We start from the raw sequence: 8889 nt of genomic DNA, 5'->3' as shown, positions 1-8889 counted from the left end.
GGTTTCTACAGTAACTTCATGCCCCTGTGGTGGCTATTACTGCAAACTTACACCTGATTTGAGACCACTGTTTAAATATATGCTTTTCTCCCTCCCTTCTTCCGCTTTGTCTCCTTAAAGCAAACTGAAGTTGTAACACACACAGGCCCCTTATCTCATGTGGTAAGAACTATCTACTAGTGATACGCTGCTTGTGGTTTTGAGCTGTAATCTTGGCTTCAACGAAAGGTATTTTCTGTGCTTGTCTTGTAAGCTTACAAGGGAGTATTGTTTGACAGGATAAACGGCAGATAGTAGTGGTTGTCAAAATAGAGAAAAAATTATTCTTTGTAGTCCAGTGAAAAACTGCAGTTGAACCCCAGATAATATCAAATCAAATGTATTTATAAAGCCCTTCTTGCATCAGCTGATATCTCAAAGTGCTGTACATAAACCCAGCCGAAAACAGCAAACATTGCAGGTGTAGAAGCACGTTGGCTAAGAAAAAAAACCCTAGAAAGGCCAAAACCTAGGAAGAAACCTAGAGATGAACCAGGCTATGAGGGGTGGCCAGTCCACTTCTGGCTGTGCCGGGTAGATATCATAACAGAACATGACCAAGATGTTCATAAATGACCAGCATGGTCAAATGATAATAATCACAGTAGTTGTCGAGGTTGCAACAAGGGAAAATTAGGAGGCCTGCATCTTGTGACCGTAGCGTACATATAGGTATGTACGACAGGACCACATTGGAAAGATCGGTAGGAGCAAGCCCATGTAATGCTTTGTAGGTTAGCAATAAAACCTTAAAATCAGCCCTTGCCTTAACAGGAAGCCAGTGTAGGGAGGCTAGCACTGGAGTAATATGATCACATTTTTGGGTTCTAGTCAGGATTCTAGCAGCCGTATTTAGCACTAACTTAAGTTTATTTAGTGCTTTATCTGGGTAGCCGGAAAGTAGTAGTCTAACCTAGAAGTAACAAAAGCATGGATACATTTTTCTGCATCATTTATGGACAGAAAGTTTCTGATTTTTGCAATGTTACGTAGATGGAGAAAAAAAGCTGTCCTTGAAACAGTCTTGATATGTTCGGCAAAAGAGCGATCGGGGTCCAGAGTAACGCCGAGGTCCTTCACAGTTTTATTTGAGACGACTGTACAACCGTCAAGATTAATTGTCAGATTCAACAGAAGATCTCTTTGTTTCTTGGGACCTAGAACAAGCATCTCTGTTTTGTCCGAGTTTAAAAGTAGAATGTTTGCAGCCATCCACTTCCTCATGTCTGAAACACAGGCTTCTAGCGAGGGCAATTTTGGGGCTTCACCATGTTTTGTTGAAATGTACAGCTGTGTGTCATCCGCATAGCAGTGAAAGTTAACATGATGTTTTCGATTGACATCCCCAAGAGGTAAAATATATAGTGGTCCTAAAACGGAACCTTGAGGAACACCGAAATGTACAGTTGATTTGTCAGAGGACAAACCATTCACAGAGACAAACTGATACCTTTCCGACAGATAAAATCTAAACCAGGCCAGAACTTGTCCGTGTAGACCAATTTGGGTTTCCAATCTCTCCAAAAGAATGTGGTGATCGATGGTATCAAAAGCAGCACTAAGGTCTAGGAGCACGAGGACAAATGCAGAGCCTTGGTATGACGCCATTAAAAGGTAATTTACCACCTTCACAAGTGCAGTCTCAGTGCTATGATGGGGTCTAAAATCAGACTGAAGCATTTCGTATACATTGTCTTCAGGAAGGCAGTGAGTTGCTGCTCAACAGCTTTTTCTAAACTTTTTGAGAGGAATGGAAGATTCGATATAGGGCGATTTTTAGTTTTTTAAATATTTTCTGGGTCAAGGTTTGGCTTTTTCAAGAGAGGCTTTATTACTGCCCCTTTTAGTGAGTTTGGTACACATCCGGTGGATAGAGAGACGTTTATTATGTTCAACATAGGAGGGCCAAGCATAGAAGCAGCTCTTTCAGTAGTTTAGTTGGAATAGGGTCCAGTATGCAGCTTGAAGGTTTAGAGGCCATGATTATTTTCATCATTGTGTCAAGAGGTATAGTACTAAAACACTTGAGTGTCTCTCTTGATCCTAGGTCCTGGCAGTGTTGTGCAGACTCAGGACAACTGAGCTTTGGGGGAATACGCAGATTTAAAGAGGCGTCCGTAATTTGCCTTCTAATGATCATGATCTTTTCCTCAGAAGTTCATGAATTTATTACTGCGGAAGTGAAAGCCATCCTCTCTTGGGGAATGCTGCTTTTTAGTTAGCTTTGCGACTGTATCCAAAAGAAATTTCGGATTGTTCTTATTTTCCTCAATTAAGTTGGAAAAATAGGATGATCGAGCAGCAGTGAGGGCTCTTCGATACGGCACTGTCTTTCCAAGCTAGTCGGAAGACTTCCAGTTTGGTGTGGCGCCATTTCCGCTCCAATTTTCTGGAAGCTTGCTTCAGAGCTCGGGTATTTTCTGTATACCAGGGAGCGAGTTTCTTATGACAAATGTATTTAGTTTGAGATAATACCCAGAAGTCTCATTTTTATACCTCTCCTGTAGCTCAAAGCATCTAACCAAGAGCCTTGTTCATTTTCACATGGTAGCATATTGTGAAGTAATAGACTTGACGATATAGTAATAGCTTATTGTTCCATGGTAATGAACAGACCGCTTCCACATCTGCTGTTAGCAGTTGAAATACACAAACCAACTTCTTTACAACACTCAATGTTTGCATTACCATGAACAAAAGGGAGCTCATGACGCTCTGTTATTGAGGTCATCATATGCAATTCATGCAAGCCTCATCACCTCTATTTGTGTATGGTTTAATGGGCAGAACAAACAACAGTGTTTGTACAGCTTTTCCGCAGCTTGACACAAACACCCCCCCCCATCAACCTCTCCAACCGTCAGAGAGAGAGAGTCGGCTGGGAGTTTATTTTGATGAGCACTCCTTGAACAGGCCTGACTTCTAAACTTTAACCATATGCAGAACGACCTGTGAGAGACTCCCATGGTGAGACATGGGGGCCCACAGTACATCAATTTTGTTGCTTACTCAGTCAATACAATATTTCTCTCACGAAAGGCAGCTTGGGTAAGTCAAATAGAGTTGAGTGTTCAGAATAGATAGCCTACCAAGATTTATTGAATTTCAAGCCATTTCATTGGGATTAAACACTACATTATTTATTTGTTTTGGAAATGCAGCAAAGGAATAGCAGTGCCTCCATCCAGAGCCGTCATGCCTATAGGAGGCACAGGAGCACTTGACCCCTCAATTTGTCCTTTAAAAAAACAAGTGTGTTTGTTTGTTCTTTGTAATACTACTTGCCACTTGGCAATTTTATGACGTTGGCTTTAGCTAGCCCAGTTAGACTACCTATTTTGTTTAACTATTTTAGCTGGCATGCCTGCTGGCAAGGTTGGTAGAAAAGCAAGCAATAATTAAATTTACTGAATAAGAAGCATTCCTTTCCATCTTCAAATCAAATGCTATTAGTCACATGCACCGACTCTGAGGCCATTACAGATGCTCTTTAGACCTTACAGTGAAATGCTTACTTACGAGCCCCCAACCAATAGTGCAGTTTAAAAAATATGGACAAGAATAAGAGATTAAAGTAACAAGTAATTAAAGAGCAGCAGTAAAACATATTTTACAACAGCTCTCTGCTTACATCTTTTACTCAGATGTAAGCAGAGATTCAGAGAAGCAGTCTGGTGGGTACAGACCACTCGATGCTTAGATATGCAGAAAAATATACTTTTTTAAAACCTACAATTAAACATAATGATTATGGCTCTAGATTGCAGGAGAACTTACTGGTGTTTCAGGGGAAAATTGCAAAATTCTCCAACTAGCCCCCCTCACGTACTTTGTGCCCCCTCAGATTTTTGGGGTGCATGACGCCCTTGCCTCCATCTGTGTGACAGTAGGTATTGTTGTGCTTGGCCAGCAGAATAAGTAATAGTAAGACTCAACTCGGTCCCTACCCTGGGGCCTAGAGCGGTAGCCTATATTGGCCCCATCTTGACATCACAATGAATAAAGCTGCCCAATTGCGTAAGACATCCTGCCTTCGCACTGTTTAAAACAGAGCCACTCCACCCTTATACACATCTTCTTCATTGGCCAGCTTACTAAGACCACAGGAAGTTGCTTCCTGCCATTTGCACAAAGTCTGGCTTCCCAGCATGACGATTTATTGCAGCCTTCTTTAGTGCTTCCTCCATGAAGGAGCTGAGTGTGCCACCAGCGAGAGCAGACCAAACGGGCACGCTCCAATGCTTCTCGCTCTGTCCCCAGCCCAACACTCCTCCATAATTCAGCAGCCTCGTTTCCTCCACCAGGTCCAGGCGAATTTGATTCCTCATTTCCAGATGTTTATTTTTCTGGAGGGGGAGGCACGAGGGAAGTGGTAGGGTAGAACCGGACTACGATACTGTCATGTAAGGCCCATGTGATACGGCCCCGGCCTCCTTAAATAACTGACTTGTGCAGGAGCTCCTTCCAGAGTGACTCGGAGGCCATTACCGATGCTCTTTAATGGAAACAAGATGTTTGGCTCAGGGGGTTAAAGCCAGGGGGAGACGAGCTCTGTTTTCTCAATCTCCCGGAGGCCTTAGATTTAGTAGTGGTATGGCCTACTACATGTCAGTCCATCTACAGATTTATTGTTGTTTTATTTTTGCATACTTGTACGAACATATTTCCTTTTCTGGAAATAGAGTTGGGTGTTTGTTTTAGACTTCCTTTATTATTATTTGGGTATCTTTCCTTATTCATCCTCCTGTTGTAGAAGGGTGGTCGTAAGGATGTGCGATAGGGACAGTGTGGATAGTTGAACATCCTGTTTTGCTTTTCTTATTTTTGTCCAATTTATTTAGAGACAACAATACATCCCTAAACCAATCTAGTGTAAGTGTTGGTATGCAGTAAAAAAAAAAAATATGTAGATGACTCAAGAGACCTTTCAACATTGGGCTGTCATAACAGTAGATTAGTGTCTGATGCAACAAATCTCTGTAGTGACTCGTGACAGTCCTACTATAACTATGTCATAGGACTGCTATGAGAGTAAATTATTGAATCATTCACTCATCAACAGTAAGTCTAACAGCTGGTAGTAGTTGTCATGGAATGTTATGACACAAGCATTGTTTTTCTTACCACAACATTATTATGTGTATCATGTCAGAGTCAAACCGTACAGCGTGTTAGTTACCAAACATGGTAACATAGTTGTGTCGCGTGACATCACCCTCTCATTCACTAGTAAATACCCAAAACTATACCAAGGGGTTATCCCGTCTCAATCATGTCTATGTCCTCCGCGATGGGTGATTGTCTTAGGAATTTGCCACCCTAATTATGTTTCAAAACAACCCCTTACCTCTGACCTGCATGTAGCAATAGTCTCGCTTTCAAGTCATAAAGACATGACTCTGGTCCCGGTAGAAGACGGTAATGTGTGATTATGAGTTACTCGACCTCTGTACGTCTACTAAGCACAATCACAGGATCAAGCTCATGTTATCCATTCCACTTAAATTTGCTTTTGATATTCATTTGATAGGATTATTTTGGTCTCAGTTAATCATTTTCGTTATGACATGTCATTTAATTTAGTGGAATGTAATTGAATTTGAGAAAATAGAGGGCATTGTTGTGTAAGTCAGGAGAGGATATGCTGATTAGTCACACGCACACAACTCATTCTACTGGCAGGGAGGTCCTAACCCCTGATATATTTAGACAGGCCTCATATCCATTTTGAACTCCAAAGCAATTACCATATCTTTGCATATCTACAGTAGGCCTACTGAAGTGGACAAACTGCTTGTGGGGCTGGGTACATTGGTGTTCCTGAATTCAACAAAGCTCAGTTCAATATTGTTGCCTATCAAAATGCATGGTGGTTATTTCTATTTGAATTGTTCAACATAATGTTTATGAACATAGTCCATTCATAATCGGTTCAAAATGTTTGCACCAGGTGCCAACCGATGTGTCTCTTATCAGTTGCTATTTGCTGAATTCTGGATTGACCATGCGGGTACTACAAGTCTTATCAGTGATTGTGGCTTGTACTACCTGTCAAACAGGCTAGTGAGTAATACAAATCAAATGGAACTCTCTCTTTCACTACTTGAAACAAATATGGATCTTTGCCTTGTGATATAATAGTCCTAAATTGAAAGGTTGATGTCATTATAACATTTATATCTGTCTGTACTAAGGCAAAGATTTTAGTTTGCCAATCAATATTGCTGCTCATGGGTTTAATCGGTAATAACTTCAAGGCATTTTAGTTACACTACATAATATGACATAACAGGTGCAGAGTACTGCCAACACTAAAGATATGGGCAACATAAATAATCTATTTAGCACCTATATACAGGCAAGGCTGAGCCTTATCAATGGGTTTGTGTCCCTCTTTTCCAGCTGTTCATTGAGAGTAACTTAAAACGATGAGCCAAATCTGAATCTAAAAATAGCATTTAAAAGGAACCTGCTTTTGAAACGGGTGAACATTTGTGTATATCACAGTATTGACTGTTTTCCCCTGAGAAAATCAACAACTCCACAAGGTCATTTCTGTTGTAATTTCAATTATAGCCAAGTCACCACTACAAAGGGAAACTTAGGAAAGAATAAATAAATGAAGCCTCCATTGTAATGATTGAATGGTTTGTTACATGGTCCTCCTGGTTTATGGTGTCCTGAGATAGTACACACATCGTTAACTTAGGCTATACAGTTCCTTTGGAAAGTATTCAGACCCCCTTGACTTTTTCCACATTTTGTTACGTTACAGCTTCATTCTAAAATTGATCAATGTACACACAGTAACCCCTAATGACAAAGCAAAAACAGGTTTATAGAAATGTCTGCTAACTTATTACAAATAGAAAACTGAAATGTCACATTTACATAAGTATTCACACCCTTTACTCAGGACTTTGTTGAAGCACTTTTGGCAGCGATTTCAGCATCAAGTCCTCTTGGGTATGACGCTACAAGCTTGGCACACCTGTATTTGGGGAATTCCATTCTCCCATTCTTCTCTGCAGATCCTCTCAAGCTCTGTCAGGTTGGATGGGGAGTGTCATTGCACAGCTATTTTCAGGTCTTTCAAGTCTGGGCTCTGGCTGGGCCACTCAAGGACATTCAGAGACTTGGCCCGAAGCCACTCCTGGGTTATCCTATTGGAAGGTGAACCTTTGCCCCAGTCTGAGGTCCTGAGTGCTCTGGAGCAGGTTTTCATCAAGGATTTCTCTGTACTTTGCTCCGTTCATCTTTTGCTCGATCCTGACTAGTCTCCCTGTCCCTGCCCTTGAAAAACATCCTCACAGCATGATGCTGCCACCACCATACTTCACCGTAGAGATGCTGCCAGGTTTCCTCCAGATGTGACACTTGGCATTCAGGTCAAAGAGTTCAATCTTGGTTTCATTTGATCAGAGAATCTTGTTTTTCATGGTCTGAGAGTCTTTAGGTGCCTTTTGGCAAACTCCAAGTGGGCTGTCATGTGCCTTCTACTGAGGAGTGGCTTCCATCTGGCCACTCACCCATAAAGGCCTGATTGGTGGAGTGCTGCAGAGACAGTTGTCCTTCTGAAAGGTTCTCCCATCAAATCAAATCAAGTTTATTTATATAGCCCTTCGTACATCAGCTGATATCTCAAAGTGCTGTACAGAAACCCAGCCTAAAACAGCAAGCAATGCAGGTGTAGAAGCACAGTGGCTAGGAAGAACTCCCTAGAAAGGCCAAAACCTAGGAAGAAACCTAGAGAGGAACCAGGCTATGTGGGGTGGCCAGTCCTCTGCTGGCTGTGCCGGGTGGAGATTATAACAGAACATGGCCAAGATATTCAAATGTTCATAAATGACCAGCATGGTCCAATAATAATAAGGCAGAACAGTGGAAACTGGAGCAACAGCACGGCCAGGTGGACTGGGGACAGCAAGGCGTCATCATGTCAGGTAGTTTTTTAGTCCTGAGGCATGGTCCTAGGGCTCAGGTCCTCCGAGAGAGAGAAAGAAAGAGAGAATTAGAGAGAGCACACTTAAATTCACACAGGACACCGAATAGGACAGGAGAAGTACTCCAGATATAACAAACTGACCCTAGCCCCCCGACACATAAACTACTGCAGCATAACTACTGGAGGCTGAGACAGGAGGGGTCAGGAGACACTGTGGCCCCATCTGAGGACACCCCCGGACAGGGCCAAACAGGAAGGATATAACCCCACCCACTTTGCCAAACCACCCCCACACCACTAGAGGGATATCTTCAACCACCAACTTACCATCCTGAGACAAGGCTGAGTATAGCCCACAAAGATCTCCGCCACGGCTCTTTCATACCGTCCCTGGGAGGGGGGCGCCAACCCAGACAGGATGATCACATCAGTGACTCAACCCACTCAGGTGACGCACCCCTCCCAGGGACGGTATGAAAGAGCCCCAGTAAGCCAGTGACTCAGCCCCTGTAATAGGGTTAGAGGCAGAGAATCCCGTTGGAAAGAGGGGAACCTCCCATCCTTACAGAGGAACTCTAGAGCTCTGTTAAAGTGACCATCGGGTTCCTGGTCACCTCGCTGACCATGGCCCTTCTCCCCCGATTGCGAAGTTAGGCTGTGCGGCCAGCTCTAGGAAGGGTCTTGGTGGTTCCAAACTTCTTCCGTTTAAGATTGATGGAGGCCACTGTGTTCTTTTGTTGTTTATGTATTTTTTGTCTCTTGGGCCCCCCACGGGCCTGGGCACAGGGGCTTCAGCCCCGGTAATCCCATGCATTAAGCAGGCCCTTTAGATAGGTTACAGGTGCAGCTGGGGCAGCAGCTCCAGCACACAGCATCATGTATTCCTGACATCATCAAGTATATGT

This window comes from Oncorhynchus tshawytscha, linkage group LG08, assembly GCF_018296145.1.
Source record: "Oncorhynchus tshawytscha isolate Ot180627B linkage group LG08, Otsh_v2.0, whole genome shotgun sequence".
Classification (NCBI taxonomy): Eukaryota; Metazoa; Chordata; class Actinopteri; order Salmoniformes; family Salmonidae; genus Oncorhynchus; species Oncorhynchus tshawytscha.
Note: the sequence above shows the minus strand (reverse complement) of the source record.